Below are 21588 nucleotides of genomic sequence, written 5' to 3'. Positions count from 1 at the left end.
TGTAATTTAAAAATAGAGATTCACTTTTTAAAAGTATTTTGTCTCCCTGTGTTCTAGATTAGGATTTTGCATATTTGCAAATTCTTAACAAATGCCTAATGCCTGACCCAAAGGAATTCATTATAAAAAGTCCAAACATGAGGGGATACATGTGTATGTATGGCTGATTCATTTTGCTGTACAGCAGAAACTAACACATTGTAAAGCAACTATATTCCAATAAAAGTAATTTAAAATAAATAAATAAAAATAGAATTATCATATGATCTATCAAAAAAAAAGAGAGATGTAGGTCTATGCTAGCAGAACTCTGCTGGAGAGATGGTATAAAAGAGAAACGGAACAATTTGACAGTAAAAAAATGAACATCAGGAAAGTAGCTGTACTAGGCATTAAAATGTATCATAAAGCCTCTTTAATTAAAAAAAGTGTGGCAGTAGTTCATAAACAGACAAACCAGTGGAAGAGAACCAAAGGCCTATAAACAGAACCAAGTATATACGGACATTTAGTATATGATAGAAATCACATTTCAAATCACTGGGGCAAAGAAAATTTTTAATAAATGGTGCTAAGAAAACTGTATAGCCCTTTAGAAAATACAAAATTAAATCCATACCCCAAGATTAAACTTCAAATGGATCAGGGTGCTTGATGTAAAAGATGAAACCCTACAATTATTAGAAGATAATACATGTAAGTTCTCCTTTAATTCTGAGATCGAGAAAGGCTTTCAAAATTTAGAAGCAATGAAGGAAAATACTGGTAATTTGACTATATAAAAATAAAAACATTCAATGGAAAAAAAAAAAACATAAACAGAGTCAAAAGTGTGTGTTAGTCACTCAGTAGTATCCAGCTCTTTGCGACTCCATGGACTGTAGCTGGCCAGGCTCTTCTGTCCCTGGGATTTCCCAGGCTAGAATACTGGAGTGGGTTGCCATTCCTTTCTCCAGAGGATCTTCCCGACCCAGGGACAGAACCTGGGTTTCCTGCATTGCAGACAGCTTCTTTACCACTGAGCCACCAGGGAAGCAAAGGCAAAAGACAGCTGTCGAACAGGGAAAAATATTGAACACTGGCACCATACATCACAGATGAGGAACTAATATTCCTAATGCATAAAGAATTCTTAAACATGTGACAAAGCATCCAAAAAAAAAAAAAAATCCCAAAACAAACAAAAAAAGCACCATGAAAGTAAACAGGAAAAAGAGATGGAAAATTCACAAAAATCAAAACCATAATGAGATACCACTTCACACTCATTAGGATGGGTATTATTAAAAAAAAAAAAAAAGAAAAAGCAGAAAGAAACAAGCACTGCACTGGCAAGGATGTAGAGATATCAGAACCCTTGTGTGCTACCAGTGGGAATGTATTAATAAAACAGTGCAGCTCTTTTAGAAAATGGTACGGTGATTCCTCAAAATAATAAACATACTATGTGATCCAGCAATTCAACTTCTGGATAGATACCCAAAAGCAGGAAAAGCAGGGACCTGAACAGATAATTGTAAACCCATGTTCACAGCAGCATTATTCACAAAAGTGAAAAGATGTTAGTAACCTAAGCGCTCACAGATAGATAAATCAATAAACTTAATGTGGTATATATGTACAATGTAAATGCACTTAATGTTACTGAACAGCAGAATTAAAATGCAAATTTTATGTTATGTATATTAAACCATAAAACCCCCAACAAACTGAGATTGGTTAGTTATCTACAGTGGGTGACTGGGAACAGTGTGGAAAGAATTGGAGAATGGAAATAGAAGAGAAGGAATGATGGAGGAATAACTGAGCAGACCTTTTGATCTAATTCTGACTTTCACAATATGTTAAAGTTTCACATACTCAAAAAATAGTTAAAATCAACCAAGATGTGTGATGTGTGTTTGGGAACCCCAAATAAAATACATACAGTATCAAATGAACCTAGGTATATTACAAATAAGTAATGTTACCATATAGAAAGGTACAGGGAAAATTATTTTTATTTATTTTGGGGGTTGGGTACTGTATTTTGGGAGATTTCCCTGGTAACTCAGTGGTAAAGAAGCTACCTGCCAATGCAGGAGATGCGGGTTCGATTCCTGAGTTGGGAAGATCCTCTGGTGAAGGAAATGGCAACCCACTCCAATATTCTTGCCTGGGAAATACCATGGACAGAGAAGCCTGGTGGGCTATAGTCCATGGGGTTGCAAAGAGCTGGACACAACTTAGTGAATAAACAACAACTGTATTTTTACTATGGACTGTAAGACTAAGTACAAAAAGTACTGTATGAGGTTTGGGGATATGGGTTAGCAATTCTTAAACTACTTTCTACTTAAGACTGAGCAAATAAATAAATATATGTGGTTAATGAAAGCCAAGTTTTTTACTGTCAGAGAAAGGAATTCCAGAAAAGGAAATGGAGAAGGCTAGAAGTGCTGTGGTACTGAACTGGAGAGATCATATGAAATCATGGATTATCTATATAATTATACATAAAGAGAAATACAGATATGTGAGTACAGATGCATGTATTTCATATCTGAGAAAGTCAAGCAGCAAGAGCATCCCATTTGCAATGAGTACATCCAATCTCAGTTTCTAAGTATAATTTTCACATAAAAGGAGCCAGAGATCCCTCGGAAATTTGCTGATTTCAGGACTGGGGCTGGGAAAGTACAGTATCAACCTGGAACATCTCGTGGTGCAGGAAAATAAGGAAATACTAAAAATAAATAAATACATCAAGCAGACACACTGAAAGGATACAGAAGCCAATCCAAAGGATTTCCCAGTGGTCAAATTTGGGATAATTCAGCAATAAAATAGTGATAGTAATGGATTATAACCTACAGTACTTAAATCCAGAGAGTTGGTAAGTTAAATGGGGAGAAGGAAAATTAATTTCTAACAAAATTATAATGAATAAATATAGAATGAATAGCAGAATCTGAAAAAAAAAAAGATAACAGGTATCTGAAAAATACCTGGTTAATAATTTTCAGGCAAGAATTATCAATGGATGTAGTATGTGAAAGTAGGATGAGAAACAGCATATTGATATAGAAAGAAAGAAAGTTTAGTTGCTCGGTCGTGTCTGACTCTTTGCGACCCCATGGACTGTAGCCTACCAGGCTCCTCTGTCCATGGGGTTTTCCATACAAGAGTACTGGAGTGAGTTGCCATTTCCTTCTCCAGAGGATCTTCCTGACCCAGGGATCAAACCTGGGTCTCCACATTGTAGGCAGACGCTTTACCGTCTGAGCCACCAGGGAAGTCCTAATATTGATATAGACTAAAAAGTAATTCTCCATAAGACACATTAATTGTAATAAAAAAAGAATGACTTTGCAGTGAAGAAACCTGGCAAATTAAAGTTAACATTGCCAATAATGAGACAAACTGATCTTATGTGTTTCCCAATAGAGCTTCCCTGGTGGCTCAGTTGGTAAAGAATCTGCCTGCAATGCGGGAGACCTGGGCTTGATCCCTGACTTGGGAAGATCCCCTGGAGAAGAGAATGGCGGCTACCCACTCCACTATTCTGGTCTGGAGAATTCCAGAGACTGTATAGTCCATGGGGTCACAAAGAGTTGGACACGATGGAGCAACTTTCACGACTGAGTGACTTTCATTTTGCTTCAACTGCATACTCTGAATTTAATTATGAGGAAGTGTCAGACAACTTCAAATTGAGGCTGGAAATTCTACATTGCAGAATTTACAAAATAAATTGCCAGTTCTCTTCAAAAGTGTCAAGGTCATGAAAGACCAAGAAAATTGAAGTCACTCAGCCGTGTCTGACTCTCTGCAACCGCATGGACTGTAGCCTACAAGGCTCCTCTATCCACTGGATTTTCCAGGCAAGGGTACTAGAGTGAGTTGCGGTTTCCTTCTCCAGGGGATCTTCCTGACCCAGGGATTGAACCCAGGTCTCCCACATTGCAGGCAGACACTTTACCATCTGAGCCACCTGGGAAGCCCTAGTAAGTAACTGTTTCAGATCAAAGAAGACTAACGAGGACCTCCCCCACCCCCTCCCTCACCCTCACCCCCACCCTCACCCTCACCCCCACCCTCACCCTCACCCCCACCCCCACAGTACAGTCATTAAGACTGCATGTGTCCAATACAGGCGGTTTGATACCTAGTCTAAGATCCCATGTGCTATGCAGTGCAGCAAAAAAAATTTTTAAATAAATAAAAAATAATACAATAAAATTAAAAGAAAAGATTAAGGAGAGTTACCAACTTAACTGCAACATATGATCCTGGATTGGATCCTTGTCCAGAAACAGGACAGTTAAGCCACATTGATGAAATCTGAACAAAAGTTGTAGATTAGTTATTAACTCTTAGTATAACTGAACATGAACTTGGGCAAACTCGGAGATGGTGAGGGACAGGGAGGCCTGGCATGTTGCAGCCCTTGGGTTCACAAAGAGTCGGACATGACTGGGCCACTGAACAACTGTTGCAGGGAGGAAGCCAATTCTGACTTTCACTTGGAAACTGTTTCTTTGACTTGCTTTTATTATTATAATCATACTCGATAGCTTGCCTGAAGGACCCTGCCCCTCTGCGTGACTGTAAACTAAAGTGCCTTTGTTCAGCTCCCTGTGAGATAGTTTGTCCCTGCCCACCTGTGAATAGAAGAGATTAACACACCCCTTCTGAAGGCTGAACTTTCCCTTGGAGATGTTTTGCAAGATTGAAGACCCTTTCAGTTTACTTCCCCTCTGCATCTCCCTTTCTATTCTGTCTTTTGACTTTAGTTCCTCATTGCTTCTTTCTCTCTGATCGATAAAAGAACCTGGCATCCAGACCCCAATAAGATGGTTATTTTGTTGCACTAGCTTGCCATTTTCTCTGTCGGTCTGCTCCCCAATTAAAGTCTCTTCCTTGCCCTCAACACCTCGGCTCCCGGATTCGTTAGCCTATCTGTGGCGAGCAGAGCAAGCTTGGACCCGGTAACACAATAACAATATCAGTATCTATTAGTGTATCTGTTAATCTCCTGGTTTTGATAGAGAAGCTGGGTTAAGAGTATTTGGGAATTCTATTTTTGCAACAGTTTTAAGTATTTATTTGTATTATTTAGTATTTAAAATAAAAAGTTAAAAACATTTAGATGAACACTAGGTGTGCAGGGAATATGGAAAGTGTGGGCCTTTCGGTTTACCTTCATGGCGCTCAGTAATTGATTCCAATGGCAAATACAGGACTCCAGTTCACTGGGGGGTGAATGGTGGTGTGGGGCTTTGTTAGACAAGAAGTTTCAGAAGAAAAGGAAAGCACAGTGTTAAAAAAAAAAAAAGCCTAAAATGGAGTCATGTGTCCCATAAAAACAAACCAAGACTTAATTCCAGTTTAAATGTTTCTCAAGAAAATGTGCTCTTTAAACAATCAATCTGAAATTTCCTGCTTGGCACCAGTGAGGTAATCTGCATGGTTAAGACCCCTGCCATTCCCTTCCCCTAAAAGATGTCCTGGCCTAAAACAATCCTTTCTTTTCTTTTTCTAATAACTTCCTTGCCCTACTTTCCTACTGCCCGTAAAAAACTTCCATTTTGTACAACCCTTTTGGAGTAGCTACTTGGTAGATGGGATACTGCCGGATTCAGAAGTTGAATAAAGCCAATTAATCTTCACATTTGGCTGAATTACTTGTGTATGTGTGCGTGTGTTTAAGCACACACATCTCGAAAAACAAGAAGGGTTTCAGGGAAAGAAGAAAAACTGATGCACGGAGAACCTAGCTTTTTGATGTTCAACAGTAGTTCTCTCAATATATCTCTTGGAGAAGAATCAAGAAAAAGCAATCGTGACGGATCGGAGGATTTTTAAAGTTCATCGCCCAACTCTCCCGCACAGGCAAGGGTGAGCAGAGAAGACTGGACATCATGCCCCATCCCGGTGTCTGGGGTCACAATCTGTCAGAGCACTGGAGTCACAGGCACCTCACAGCTACACACTTGGTGCTGAACAAATGGTATCACACAAATACAACCATATATTCGCTCTTAGGACACACAAGGACACAACCACACAATGAGACACCTCTACATCTTTATACAGAGTCACAACCTCACACCCAATAAGGCACACACTGTCGCACAATCTGCTCACACCATGACACACAAAGCCACATACAGAATGTTGCATCCTCAGCCGCCAGCGCGCAAAAACCCAAGGCTCTCTGGACACGCCCCGTCCCCGCCCCAGAGTCTCAGACCCCTCACCTTCTGCCTTCCCTTGGTCGCGTCCGGGTCCCTGCGGAGCTAAAGATCTCGCCACGGCGTCAAGAGAGACCTAACACTAGGCCACTGTGGACTCTGGGAAATGTAGTCCAGAGTCAGTCCAGCCACAGACAAGATGGCGTCCTCATACCTCACAGTCTGGGCTTGGCCCGTTTGACACTGCCCTCGAAAGCCTTCAAAGAAAGGGGTTCCCTCTCCAAACCTTCCATCATGCCTGAATTTATCTTCCTCCAAATCAGGATTATTCACTCTGAGAGCCTCATAATCACAGGAAGAGGCCGCCAAGTTGGGGTGGGGTGGGGGAAAGACGGAGAGACATAAAAGTGTCAACCCGCAAAGCCTTAAGGGAAATGTAGTCCAAGGCCGGAAAAGCGCCTTTGCTGTTGACAGAAGGTAATCAGATACCAGCCTGGGCTCGGCCATCGTGACCGTGCGGGCCGCGTCGCGAAGACTTCTGGGAGTGCTCACTCGCCCTCGGAGTGCGCAGGCGCCGCGCACCGAGTGGACATTTTGGTCTTTGTCCGCGGGTCAGTCCGGCCCCTGGGTCCACGTGGCGCGAAAATAGGAGGTGGGATGTGGGCGTCTTGGGCCGATGGGGTCGAGGAGGTTGAAGGGAAGGATTCCGGATCAATTGGGGTGCGGTGCGAGGGTGTGGAGTGGGTTTAAAAGCTTCTGGCCTACATGTAGGGTGGGGGTGGGGGCATCTGGGGAGGGTTCGAGCGATGCGTGACCCTGAGTTTGACCGCAAATTTGACCGGATGTTTGAGATTGTTGAGGGAGAAACTGTGGGTACGGGATTGTATGGCTGCTTCTAAGAGAGATGTAGGAGACCAGCCCTGAGAGAATAACATCCGAGCAGCACTTCCCTTGTCGAAAGTGCTGATGATTAACGGTGCCATCTTTCTGGAACATCCTATTTACTTGAAGACTGAAGGGCTATAAAAGCTAAGTGGTAAATAATTTTAAAATGGGCTTTGGTATAAAAGTGCGTTTCCTGTTAATTGGGTAGAAGGCAAATCACTGTGGTTGTTTTTTTTTTTTTAACAAGCAAGAATATTTCAAACGATGTTATTGTTAGGGGGAAAATGGTCTCCAATGTCCTAATCTTTGGGGTACTTTAATAGGACTGCTGTTAAGTCTTAGAGTAAATATCAGCGTTACGTTTTTAGAAGCAGTGTCTTATTGCGCAGAAGCCGAGAACTGGGGAGTCAAGGGTTTGAGGTTCTAGAATCGGCACTGTTACCCTCGTTCTTTGAAAAAATTAATTCCTGCCATGTTTATCCTTGTATCTGGACTAGTTAGGTATCCTGACTGCTAAATGCGTTTTCCCAGGTTATGGATTTTGTGAAGTAACAGGTACTTTTTATAAGCAATCTCCTACGAGAAGTTATCCTCGTATTTTAAATAATTGGGTACCAAATCAATACCTAATACCAAATCAGTAGCCTTCAAATAGACAAACTGCCGGTTAGGTATGATAGAGGAAAACCATTATTAACAGTTTTTTAAAAATTGAGGAATAAGCTTAAGAAATATGCAAAACTCCCGGAGAAGAACTTAAAAATACTGCTGAAGGGCATAATGTAAGATATGAACGAAAATAAACAGTGTTTTTCATGTTATCCCAATAAAAGTATCCACAGATTTTTTGGGGGGGGTACCTAGATTAAGCTGATTCTGGACTTCATATGGAAAAATAAACAATCTAGAATAGCCGGTAAAACTCGAAAAGCAGTTGAGGTGTGGGGAAGTAGGAACCCAACAGTAACATTTTACTTTTTTTTTTTTGCCACACTGCTCAGTTTGCAGGATGTTAGTTCCCCAACCAGGGTGTGGATTGAACCCACACCCTGGGCAGTGAGAGCGCAGAGTCCTAGTTTCTGGCTGCTGCTGCTGCTAAGTCGCTTCAGTCGTGTCCGACTCTGTGCGACCCTATAGACGGCAGCCTACCAGGCTCCGCCGTCCCTAGGATTCTCCAGGCAAGAATACTGTAGTGGGTTGCCATTTCCTTCTCCAGTGCATGGAAGGGAAAAGTTAAAGTGAAGTCGCTCAGTCGTGTCCGACTCTTAGCGACCCCATGGACTATAGCCTACCAGGCTTCTCCGTCCATGGGATTTTCCAGGCAAGAGTACTGGAGTGGGGTGCCATTGCCTTCTCCCCAAGCTTCTGGACCACTGGGGAATTCCCTGATGGTATACCGTTTTAAATAAATTCCTCAGAAGTTAAAATAGTATTGGCATTAGCAGGAAGCAGGCCTGTGAAGGGCAGTTCAGCGGTATGTATAATAACTACTTTTCTTTTTGACCTAGTTATTTTACAGATGGAAATTCATTCCGCAAATGTACCTGAATTTATATAAAGTGATAACAGGTACAGTGTTTCACATAGTGTTTCATCAGTAGGAGAGTGAATTTGAAAAATAATGGCTAGTTCTATGGGTATAACTGAATCTCTTTGCTGTTCACCTTTAACTAACATGTCATTGATAATCCAACTGTACTCCAATATAAAATAACAATTAAAAAATACAGAAAGGGAGAAAAAATTCCTTAGAAATAGTACAGTTATTCTTACTGTTTCTGGTAAAAATTTCTGAAAGATTCAGATATGCAGGTGCTCTTTTTAAATTTCTGTTTTTAAGCTTTTTTTTTTTTTTTTAACATTTCCTTTTATAACTGGAATGAAGAAGTTAGAATTCTTTGTTCAGGTTACACTCATCTTTAGCAACTCCTCACTGCCTCCTTTATGAGATTTTGTTCTTTGATTTCCATGATGGTTATTTTCTCATGGTTAATTCAGAGCTTCTGATGATATTTTTTACAGATCCTAATTGTGAGTTATTTTGGGTCAGATTACATCAGAGGTGATCTTCAAATTGCATAATAACATCAGGAGAGAAATATATATGATTGATCCACCACTAGTGATTGTATTTTCTCCTTTATGACCAAAATGTAATCTTTATGGTTTCATAATTTGCTCATTCTTCATCGATCATTTAATGAATGGTTTTAACACCATTTATTCACCATTTATTAATTTTAACACCATAAGTAATCCGTTAGCCGAGTCAGCAGTAATTTCTTCAGGCTTGCAAAGTGATGATTTTCTATTTTTTTCATTACTTTTACATTTATTTGATTGCTACCTCAAATTGTATAAAATTTATCCTAGCTTTTTCTTCTTTAATCATTTTAAAGTTGTACTCTTACAACTATAGCTAGTTTTCTTTCTGATAGTCATATTATCACAATTTTATTCAGTGGACCTTCCTTCTTGCTAACTCCTGTCTCATTTTAACTTGCCACCATTTAACTTTGAAAGCTTTTTCCACTTCAGGCCCACCTTGTACCTTCCCTCCCAGACTTGGAATTGGCCATTTCTACAAGGAGCTCTGGTTCTTTTTACTGGAGAATGGTATTGGAGACCAAGATCTGGGTGGTAGATGCTCTCATTGCTGCAGAGGTAACATTGTTTCAAGGCCATTTTATGGACAGAATGAAAACACCCATTTGTAAAAATCATGAATTCATATTAGTATTTCTAATTCAGTTTAAATGTTTCAGGATTTTTACCTCAGTAGCTATTTTTACCTTAATAGCTCCTAATTGTATTTTATGGTAAAAGAATTTGGAACAGGTTAATGCAAGTATGGGCTTATTTGCTTTATTCTGCAGTTTCAAAATAACTGAAAATAGTTTCAAAATAACAATGTTGGTAGTATAGTAACCATAAACGTACTATATCCTGTGAAAATTTTCTTTGTAGCTATTTTTGCCCTTCCACTGAGTACACTAAAGATACAAAGTTCTCTGTTTTAAAGTCATTTGAAATAAATCCTTGTTTTGAGGAATTACGTTAATTACCAAGTTAATGCACAGTTGAGTTCATGTGTTTCAATTTGTTTCCAGTTTAGGGACTGCTTTTTAAGAAATGAATTTGATTATATAAAAAAGTAGATAATGCATTTCAACAAAAACTATATCTCATAAAGAGATTTCATTTTGCTCTCCTCCCCTTCACATTCTTCTCTGTCCCAATTAAATATAGTTTCTTTTTTGTTGTTGTTTATCTTTCAAGTAGATTTTGTATTCCTTGGGCCATTTGTGTATATTTATTCTTCCCTCCAGTCCCCCATTCTTATGTAAAAGATGCACTCTGTACATTCCTCTTTTTCATCACTTCACAATATGTCCTGGAGATACCCTTTCTTAATCATATCTATGATTTTTGGCTGCCTTGTGCGTGTGTACTGTAGTTGATTCTGCTGTTGGACATTTGGGTTGTTCCTAATATTTTGCTGTTACTAATTAATTGCAGTAATGAGTAATTTTTCATCTGTGTCATTTTGTACTTATGGAAGGTTCTCCTGCGTTGGCAGGAGGATTCTTCACCACTAGCGCCACCTGGGAAGCCCCTTGATTATCTCTAAAGTAGATTGCTGCAAGTGGAATTGCACATAGGGCTAAGTAATTTCTAGCTGTTTACAAGAACACTTCTCTTCCTAGAACCTTACCATCAGAGTGTAGTGTTGAATGTTTTATTTTTTTGCCAAAATATGAGTGAAAATTGATATCTCAATGTAGGTTTAATTTACATCTCTATTATGGGTGTGGTTGAGTACCTTTAATTAAAGGCCATATGTACTTATATGGGAACTGTCCATATCCTTTTCCTCCTTTTACTATAGAGTGCCTCTTTCTCCTAGGAACTGTTAAATTACATTAGAAAGGTTAGCCCTATGTGAGATGAGTTGCTGGTTTTTTTTCATGTTTTAAATTTGTGTTTTGATATTGTTCAGTGGTTGTTTCTTTTTAAAAATCATGTGGAATGAGGAAGTTTTTGTTTTTATGTTAGATTTATCAGTTAGTTAAAATGATAAGTTATGAAAAAAATGATAAGTTATGTTAATTGGTCTTTTCATTTATGATCATAGAAAGCCTTTCTGACTCCAGGTTCCACCTTTACTTTCAAATCCTTACAAGGTTATAATTTTTATGGGTTTTCATATCCTAGCATATGATATTTAGGTATGTATCCAGGTTTATATTTTTTTCCAGTAGGCTACCCAGTACTTCCAACACCATTTATTAATATTAAAAGACCTTAACTCTACTGTTTTAAGATTCCATTTTGATCATTTACTAAATTCTCTTGTATTTGGTCTGTTTCTGGGCTTTATATTCTCATCCATCTTCCAGTCTGTATTCGTGTACCCATATTTATCTTTTTAGTGTGTGAGTTTATGATTTTGTTTTAATTTGTAGTATAGTTGGTCTCATTGTTTATCTTTTTTAGTTTCTTAACTATTCTTGTTTATTTTTCTATGTAAACTTTAGAATCAGCTTGTCTAGTTCTAGGGAAAAGCTTACTGAGATTGCATTAAATTTTGGTAAAATAATTTTAGGGAAAGGGACTACAGTGTTGAATATTCCTGTCCGTGTACATGTTGTGTGTTGTATATATGCTAGTTTCCTTTTGGGTCTTTTAGAGTGTTTTAAAATTTTCTTCATATAGATTTTAGACACTTTTTACTAAATTTATTTCTAGGTCCTTTATCTATTATATTGCTGTTATGAGTGGAGTCTTTGTTGTGGTATATATAAAGCTTGTTGGTTCCTATAAGTTAATTTTATTCCCTGCTTAACTTACTATTGTTTATAATTACATTTAAAAATGAGACATTGGGCTTCCTTATCTTTATTTAGAATTTAATAGAAATGCCTTCAATGTTTTTGCATTAGATAAGATGCTGGCTTTTGTGGTCAGATGTAGATTATGATGACCTATATGTATAATGATTACCCCTCCTGCCTGGATCTCTGGGGGTGTGAGTAGAAATAAAAAGTTTAAAACTGAGACCACTGCCATGCCTCATATACAGCAACCAGGAAAGATCACATTAATCAAGGAAATAAAAATCTCTAAACTCTGGTAACTACAGTCTTTAAAACATCAAACAGAACAAAAATAAGATACCAGTTCATATTCTGTTTTTCCATTTCCTCCTTTTGGGTGACCATTTTTTAACTCACTTTCTCCATTTATCTTTTGTGTTCTTTTTATAGCTTTTGTTTGCTTAAAGTTTTTGTCTTTTTCAAAAAATATTGTTACATTGTGTTTCTTTTTTTATGTACTTGTGGCTGTAATTTTCAGGTGAGTTTAATTGTTGGAAAATTCTGCAGTTCATTCCCACTGTTTTTCTTAAAGCATCCTTGTATAGACACAAAGTATTTGCCATGTTTGTAGGAGGTCGATTTTCCTAGACAAGTACCAGGAAAAGGGAAACATAGTAGCATTCTGTGCTTCAAAACTCTCCTGCCTCTTCTAGTGTTTAAAAGCAGAGGGCTTCACACCTTCTTTGGCTAGTTGACCCTAACTTGGTTGAGGCGGACCTCTATCTTTCTCTTCCTGTTTCCCATAAATGTTCATAGTAGTTGCCTTCCAGGATGATGCATTTACTTTTAGAGGTTTCTGAATCTGGGGTCACCCCACTCCCAAGTGCTTTTTAAGTCTTCTCTGCTTCCCCTGCAGTCTCTCAGTTTAATCTAGGTTTTACTCTCATTGCTTCTGTCTTAGAGTAAGACTCGTTCTCATTCTGTAAGGAAATATTAGCTGTGGGTTTCTGAACTCTGTAAGTCCTTAGAATCTCCCTCAGCATTCCCAGTTCTTTGTAGGCTTTTTTCAGCTTCCTCTTTAAGCCCCCTGTGTGGGTTTTCCTTTGGTAGAGATAACATGGAGTTTGGGGTTTTTTTTATTTTTTGTCATGAGTCTTGTTGATTAGCACAGTTCTTACTCGGTGAATTCCTCATTCTGAGAATGAATCTTTCCTGGTTATTTCTGAGGTCTGCTACCTTAAGGAACTCTCACCATTATCTTAGTCTTTCTTGCTACACTGTCACACACTATTGTGCTTGCTGTACCACATCTGCTATTTTAGGTTTTGGGGCCACACTTACATCTAATTTAGAGTTAAATTCTCTCTACTGCTTTCACTACAGATATAATGTATGGATTAGCTGCTTGCCCCTTACTCCCCTCTTCCCATTAACCCATTTTTCTTGATATTTTGTATGGTTTTAAGGAAAAGTACCTAAAAGATTGAAACTAAGCAGTCACCTTGCTCCTGTGAAATGTTTCCTTGTCTCCTTGACCATTGGTGTTCCTAGGATTCTGTCCTTGACCATTCACATACTGTGTCCGTTCTCTATAAGCAATCACATAACATTCCGTCTGTCTTCAGCAGCAGTTATAGTCTGACAGCTGACAGATTCCCATTTCCATTCTAGGCTGTTCTGAGCTCCTCATTTATGAATGCAATTGCCTAATGGATATATTTGCCTGCATGTTCCTTAGAAACCTGACACTCTGAATGTCCAGGAGATCAAACATGATCTTCTTCCTGCAGGTTGTTTCTAGGCAACCCACTCTCACGTTTATCTCTGTGTACATTACTATTTAAGTCAGGCTCTAAGCCTTCCATCTGCCATACCCCAGTACAAGTTGGTGACTGTGCTTTTTCACCATGCATAGTAGATAAGAGTGTATAAGTAGTAACTTGTATTTTTCAGGATTTTGCTTTTTTTTTTAAATAATTTCAACTTTAGAGAAAAGTTGTATGTACTCTTTCTAGAGAAGAGTGCAATGTACAGAGAAGTCCCATATACACTTTACCCAAATTCACCATTTACTTTTTAAATTGCCTTATTTTTCCTTCTCTAATTCTCCAGAAATGTGTAGGGGTTTTTCTTGCACTATTTGAGACTAAGTTGTATACTGCTCCCTTTATCTGTAAATACTTAAGCGTAAATTTTCTAAGAACAAGGACATTCTTATACATCATCATGGTACAGTAGTCAAAATTAGAAAATATAATATCAATACTATTGTTTAATTCAAAGTCTATGTTCAAATTTTGTCTATTGTCCCAATAATGTTCGTAACTTTTTTTTTTGTTTTGAATGTGTGGGTGAACATATTTACAGGACATTTTTAATATATAGTTTCATTTAGAGTATGTTGCAGTCAAATATTAGGTAATCCAGGAACACTTTTTCAGTTTTTGTTCCTAAATACTGTCAAGAACAACTTTATCCATGTGACTTAGTTATGGTAGGCATCTGTTGTTCTAGATAATAATGAATATTAAATTTCATCCAAGAGTAAGGGTCACAGTTAAAGTCATACTTAGGAACCTATGTAGGAGTGTGGTGCTAGAGAACAGTAGCAGCCAGTCATGTAAGATGGGAACAGCTTTTCCTACGTAGGTCAGATTCTCAAAATAAATCCCCCCCCCTCCTCCATTTCTGGATGTGTGGAGCCTTAAATGGTTTAATGAGTATATGGCTTCAAAATTCTGGATCCAGATAGTACCTTTGCTCATATAGTTGTATGTGCTTTAATCTCTTAAGGCAAAAAGTCATTACTTTATTCTTTTTCGCAGGGTCACTTCCTTGTGCATTCCTGGAAATTGCACCGTCCTCATCCTTCAGAAGGCCGGGAGGCCCCAGGGCTCAGCCAAGTTCTAGGAGAGAACTTTGGCTCCAGCATTAACATTCTAGTGCTGTGTCATTTCCCCAGTAGCAGGTTGTGAACTGATCAGGCTGGATGTGATCCTCTGTTGAAGCACGAAGACAAACACTGGATGGTGGAGAAAGAAGTGGAAAGGAAGTTTGTTCAGGTGAGTGCATCACAACCAAGCACATCACAGTTGTTCAGGCAGCACTGCCACCTCTGAAATTCTTACTGGCCCTAGTCTTAGAGTAAGTGTTTAAAAACCTGAAGGACATTTCCAGTCATCATTTTTTCTTTCAGTAGTCTATCCCTTTAATTAGATTCTAGAGGGCCAGATGCCCTTATTTTTATTCTGCATGTCACCACTTCACACTTCATTCCCTCTGCCTCTCTCTGATTGTTCTGTCTTCCATAATACCCTTAGTCTCATATCTCCCAATGTGTGTAGGCTCCTTTCCTTGTGCGTTGTCTTTTAATGTCTTAGGTTTACATATTGTCTGATATTTAGGTTCCTTTTTATTATGTACCAGTTTCTCTTATTCTTTCAGTGGTTAAATGCTTCAGCATTATATTTTACATCTGTAATCACACTTCCTATTGTATTCTTTTCCAGTTCCCCCATTATGCATCCTGCCTCCTTCCCTTCTGTCCCCATGTACCTCTTTTCAGAAGTTTTTGCTGTAGAAATCAGTTCTGCTTTTTTGCTATGTGTGTGTGTATAGATGGATGGATGGATGAGTCTGTATTTATTTTTTAATATAATACATGAATTTATAAAAAAATTTTGAACATCAGTGAAAACATCTCTTCTCACACTCAGTCCTGTAGTTCTTTTTCAAAGCTGCAATCACTTAAGAGTTTCACATGGATCCTTCTTGAGGTAGTCTGTGAAAAAGTCAGCATATATTAATGTATCTGTGGTGCAAATACAAATATATATGAGCACTCAGTCTTTTAATTTAAATTGTGGTATGTATTCTATTGTGTACATAGTTTTCTTCTTTTCTTCATCAACACTTAATTTTCTCCATCAACCTGTCTCTAATGGACATTTAGGTTGTTTTCCAGATTTGTGTGATTGAAGATGCAGGTGAATATACTTGTTTATATTGCTTTGCAGAGGTGTGCAGATACAGTTTCATCCTAATTTGCTCTAAGTTAAAATGCTGGGTCAAAGTTACATTTATTTATAGATTTGATAGAAATAGGCACATTGTTCTCAAAAGAAGTAAACCAATTTACATGTCTACCAACTTGTAAATTGATATATTCAATAAATATTTCCTGCATGATTTGTATTTAGCACCATTTCAGGTACTAGGGAAATGTTAGTGATCCACGCAGTCAAAAATTCCTCCCTCTTGAGGCCTACATTCTAATTGGGGAAGACAGACTATGAGTAAATAGGTAAAAAATATATGCTATCAGATGGTGGTAGATGAAGAAGAATGAATGATGAAGAAAAATAAAGCAAGGAAAACTGGCATAGCGAGGGCCAGTTGGGGGTTATAATTTTAAATAAGTTGGTTAGGGAAAGGTCTCATTAAGAGCGTGACATTTAAGGGTATGAGAGTGCAGTATGCAATATTTGGTGGAAGAGCATTCAGCCAAAACGAACAAAAAGTCTTAAAAACCCTGAGGCTGGAGCTTCCTCTTAAAGAAATAGTGATGAGGGCAGGGGGCTTGAGCAAAGTGACAAAGGGTTTGGTTAGGTAACAGGTCAAATCATAGACTTTGGCCTTTATTCTGAGTGATTTGAGAGGCCATCAAAGGCCTTTGAGGTGAGGAGTGAAAAAATCAGAATTACACATTTGAGCTGCTATAAAGAAAATACAGTGTAGGGGGCCAAGGCTAGGAGATTAGTGGGAGGCTACTGCAGTGATCTAGGTAATAGTTGTACTTAGTGACAAGTGGTCAGATTTTTAAGATACTTTAAAGGAATAGTTGAAGGATTGACTGATTTTATGTTGGATATGAGAGAAAGAGAAGTCACTGATGACTCTTACCTAGACAAGGATGAGTTACCATTTACTGAGACAAGAAGACTTCAGGAATTTTGGGAGACTGATCAAAGATTTTTTTGTGGACTTGTTAATTGTGTCCTGTCTGCTGATCCATCATCTAAGCGCATATTCAGGTAGGCAGTCAGGAATCTAGGGAGCTAGAAAGTCAGGAATTTAGGGAACCTAGGAAGTTGTGAAAACTTCTATTTTACTATACTGACAAGCTGCTTTAATCAGTGGTGGTGTCTCTGCAGTTCCTTGCTCAGTCCTACTTTTCTTACCACTCAGAGATGCCATTGTGTCCAAGCCTGCATCCAGCCTGCATTCCTAGATTCTATTGTTAAAAACTAGGAGGTGGTGATGTAACCCCCAAGACTGTGCCTTTTGTTTTTGGAGAGCGTTGTGCATGAGAGCTCTTCCTAAAAACAGCAGTGACAGCTGCCTCCTCATATTCTTCCTAGTAGGACATTAGAATTATAGCTATTTCCTACTTTTACCAACAATGCAGTTTTCCCTCATTTTTTTTTCTCTTTATCTTCCTCTTTCTCAGACATAAAGTGAGCAGAGATGTCTTTTTGGGTTTTTTGGCTGCACCGTGAGGCTTGTGGGACCTTAGTTCCCCAGCCAGGGATTGAACCTGGGCCCTTGGCAGTGAGAGGGCGGAGTCCTAACCACTGGACCATCAGGGAAATCCCAACATGTCTTTATTTTACCATTTTAGAGGAAAGGATCTACTTACGTTATGTGTGAGTCACCCTTCTAGGAGTTCTTTCCAGTTTCAGCTTGATCGGTGTGCTTTGATGGCCCGAGATGTTGGTTTATCTGTCTGAAGTATTTCCCCATCTTTTGCTTTTTTCTCCCCCTTCTCTCTATCCTCTTATTGGCCATGTCTTCTGTAACTCTACATTCTGCTTTTCCTCTTGCCGTTTATAAATTAATTCTCAGAAATGACTCATTCATTCTGAAGTTAGAAGTAGCTTTCTATAAATATCAATCTGTATTTTTGCACCTCCAGTCTTTCTGTCTTGCCCACCATAATTTTACCTGTTTATGGGATAAACAGCTATCCAATTGACTTCATTTTCATTGTGTTAGAAAGAGATTTCAGCACATTATTTCAGGTCCAGATGTCACATCAAATTAGGTCTGGATCATTTCCTTTCTCATGGTCCTTGTGACATGGTCAGTCAAACCTTTTAAAAGATAGTTTAATCAGGAGAGGACATATTAACCATGTGAATATAATGTGAACATATTTCCTTCTTTCTATAAAATTATTTGAATCTTGGCCTTTGATTATGAAATTCCCTACCTTTTCGGTTCCTGCTTATTTAAACCTGTTACTTAATTTCTCTTTTATTGATTCCCAACTGATTGTCCATCCTACTTCACATTTTGCACAGAAATTCAAAAGTCCTCAGTAAACATCTTACATGTTTTTTACTTTTATGTGTGGAATCTATCATATGGACCTGTTGAAAGGAAGGCCGATGTTTTATTTTTTCTGTCTGAAATTTTGATTACACATGCAGTAACTTCTTAAATAATCTGAATTATTGTTGTAGAAGGATTTTTTAAAATCTGTTCTTAACGTCTTCAAGCAGTAAAAACATTCAAAGAAGAATACATTGCTCTATTGTATACCCACCACATAGATTCAGTAATTTGCATTTTGCCATGTTTGACACATCTGTTTCCTAGTGCATGTGTATTGTGTGCATTGAAACGGCATGACACTTAACTCCTAAATAATGAAGTATGCATTTTCTAAAAATAATGTTATGTCGGGGGGCCCACATAACAAAAATACTATTATCATACCTTAGATGGTTAATATTATGTAATAGTATTTAGATTTCCCCAGTTGCCTCCAAAATACCTTGTATAGCTTTTTTGTCTTTAATGCCAGAATCCAGTCAAGGTTAAAATGTTGGATCCAGTTATTGTCTTTTTAATCTTTATTTTATTTATTTATTTATTTTTATTTTTTTATTTTCATTTTGATCAGGATTTTATTTTTTTATTTATTTATTTTTTAAATAAATTTATTTATTTTAGTTGGGGGCTAATTACTTTACAATATTGTTGTAGTTTTTGCCATACAAAAATATGGAACGCTTCACGAATTTGCATGTCATCCTTGCGCAGGGGCCATGCTAATCTTCTCTGTATCGTTCCAATTTTAGTATATGTGCTGCCGAAGCGAGCACTGTCTTTTTAATCTTTAAATGGTAAACTGTCTTCTCCTTTATTTCCCCCTTGATATTGCCCCCTGTATTTAAAAAAATACTTAATTGTCAGCCATCTAAAGAAAAAAAGAGTACAGCCATTACTGCAATCCAGCATCTCAGATTATAGTTAATATATTGAGTTAGCTATGTAGAAATTTGGGTTTAAAAATACTTCATATGAAACACTTACTTTAGGAAAAGTGAAGTGTGATTGTGAATAGAAGTTAAGGGAAAGATGTTTAGAAGTACAAGACAAGATTGGAGAAGTGTTTCGGAGCCTGTTACTGGAGCTGCTTCCAGGAGGTCCTATAGATTGTAAGAAGCCTAACGTATAGGATGGGGTTGGGTTAAACTAAGGGAAATAAGGAACATAATATGCCTAATTATGACTCATTGACTGCATACCTAACATGTTTGGTAGGCTTTTCCTCAGGGCCTCTGAACTTACCATTGCTTAGAATGCTCTTCCTCCGTGTATCTGTAAGGATCACTCTCTTTCTTCCTTAACGTCTTGAATCTTAACTTCTCAGAAGCTGTTCTGTCTGAAACTGAAACTCTTTATCCATTCCCTAATTTTTTCCCATAGCAGTTAAAACTTGTTAACAAACCTTCTGTTTTATTTTTTTCTGTCCACTAGAATAAACATGACGGGTGTAGAAAGTTTTGTCAGTTTTGTTCAATGCTTTTTATCCTTGGAGCTTAGAACTGTGCCAGACTCACAATAAGAAGAAGGTAGAAGAAGGTATTTGTTGAATTAATAATGAGAAATGTTTTGAGCATCAATTATCAAATTTTTTGGTCTTAGGAACTCTTCACATTCTTTTCTTTTTTTAATTAAAAAAACAGCTTTATTGAGATATAATTCAGATAACATAAAATCTACCCTTTTGGGGATATACAGTTCAGTGTTTTATAGTATATTCACAAAGTTGTGTAATCATCACCATTATCACATTTTCCTCATCACAGGATGTAACCCATTACCCCTGAGCAGTAGCATTTATAGTCAGTCCTAAAACTTGAGGCCTCCAAAGGGCTTTGGTTTATTATGTGGACTTTTATGATGTTTATTTAATGTAAAATTGAGAAACTTTTGAAAACATTTATTAATTAAAAAAAACTCAAATAATAATCTCATTACAAAATTACAATTCTTAAGTAACAGTTTGCCAAATAAAAAAGTTTAGTGAGAAGAGTGGCACTGCTTTGCATGTTTGTGGAGCAGTGTTTTAATAGCTTTTTCAGATAATTGTGGATATTCTTTGGTACTATACTAACACTTTACAAGTGGTAATTTTTTCAAGATAAGCCACAATGTGAAATTTAAAAGTATATCAGATTTTTCTGTTCTCTTACACAATATCCATTTATCTTAAACTTTGAATGGATTTCTTAACCCATGCACGATTTTGTAACATCATGCATTGTGTGCTTAGTTGCTCAGTTGTGTCTGACTCTTTGTGATCCCATGGACTGTAGCCCTCCAGGCTCCTCTGTCCATGGGGATTCTCCAGGCAAGAATACTGGAGTGGGCTGCCATGCCCTCCTCCAGGGGATCATCCCAACCCAGGGATCGAACTCAGGTCTCCCACATTGCAGGCAGATTCTTCACCCTCTGAGCCACCAGGGAAACCCATTATGCACTGGCCAGTTGAACTGCAGCTCTTTCAAATGTTGACATGGGGGCCTTCCTGGGTGGCTCAGCTGGTAAAGAACCTGCTTGCCAATGCAGGAGACACAGGAGACCACCAGTTCAATCCCTGGGTCGGGAAGATCACCTGGAGAAGGAAATGGCAACTTGCTCCCGTTTGCTTGCCTGGAAAATGCCATGGACAGAGTCTGGTGGGCTACAGTCCATGGGGTTGCAAAGAGTCAGACACGACTGAATGCACAAATGTTGACATAACTCATACAATATCAAAATGTCATATTTTGTTAACATTACCAGTTTCATTAGAAAAGTCTTTGGAAGTTTCAATCACATGGTGGAGGAAACAGGTTTTCCAAAATCCTAATTTTTACTTTTGTTCAAAAACTTGAATTCTATCATTGGCAGCATATACTGTCAATTATTTTCCTTGAGATGATTCTTTTACTTTTTTGTCTGAAGAAAGTTCCTGCCAAACAATGCCCAAGTCTTAATAACCATAGTTTGTAAGGCATTTATTAATTTGTTTAAAGCAAATTAATGGTGCAGCATGAAATAAAGTAAAAAATGGTGCTTCATGAGTAAAGTGGCTAGGTTTAGCTCACAACTTAGTTTGCCCAAGTGCTTTCCCTTGAGACAACTGTCATCCTCTCGTGTACAACAGAAGTATATGTGTATATGTATAAAATTAATATTTCTTTATATGTATAGTTTTTGCTTTTCATGGATTTAATACACTACACTTTTTGTTTGCTTGATTTTCCTATACTTAAGAACAGATTTCCTTGGAATTTCTTCAGAATAGTTCAAAGCCCTCTCAATACTAGTTTCCACATTGTCACATGCATTGGGAAATCGCCATTTTTCCCCTTGGAGACAATAAGTCTAGAATTCTTGTCCTTCTTCAGTGTAGACCAGGTTGTACTCTGACC

General features: G+C 37.9%; 2 protein-coding genes and 1 non-coding gene across 5 annotated transcripts in view; 1 reads left to right on the top strand and 2 right to left on the bottom strand.

Moving 5' to 3' along the window:
- ZNF565 (zinc finger protein 565) overlaps positions 1-6277 on the bottom strand; it is a 35890-nt gene extending 29613 nt beyond the window's left edge. For all 3 annotated transcript variants that reach the window (XM_081517000.1, XM_081517001.1, XM_081516999.1), the window contains exon 1: positions 6243-6277. The gene's annotated coding sequence lies outside the window, so the exon portion shown is untranslated. The remainder of the gene's footprint in view (positions 1-6242) is intronic.
- Positions 6278-6736: 459 nt separating this feature from the next.
- Positions 6737-21588, top strand: part of ZNF146 (zinc finger protein 146) — a 20142-nt gene continuing 5290 nt past the window's right edge. The window contains exons 1-2 of the mRNA XM_081517076.1: positions 6737-6828; positions 14704-14940. The gene's annotated coding sequence lies outside the window, so the exon portion shown is untranslated. The remainder of the gene's footprint in view (positions 6829-14703; positions 14941-21588) is intronic.
- Positions 18881-18987, bottom strand: LOC145516042 (U6 spliceosomal RNA). Its single transcript, XR_014061216.1, has one exon. It is a non-coding gene; the product is annotated as a U6 spliceosomal RNA (small nuclear RNA).

The sequence above is a fragment of the Giraffa tippelskirchi genome, chromosome 7, assembly GCF_054371585.1.
Source record: "Giraffa tippelskirchi isolate mGirTip1 chromosome 7, T2T-mGirTip1v1.2.pri, whole genome shotgun sequence".
Taxonomy (NCBI): Eukaryota; Metazoa; Chordata; class Mammalia; order Artiodactyla; family Giraffidae; genus Giraffa; species Giraffa tippelskirchi.
The sequence above is the reverse complement of the archived record's forward strand: the minus strand, read 5'-3'. Positions and strand labels throughout refer to the sequence as shown.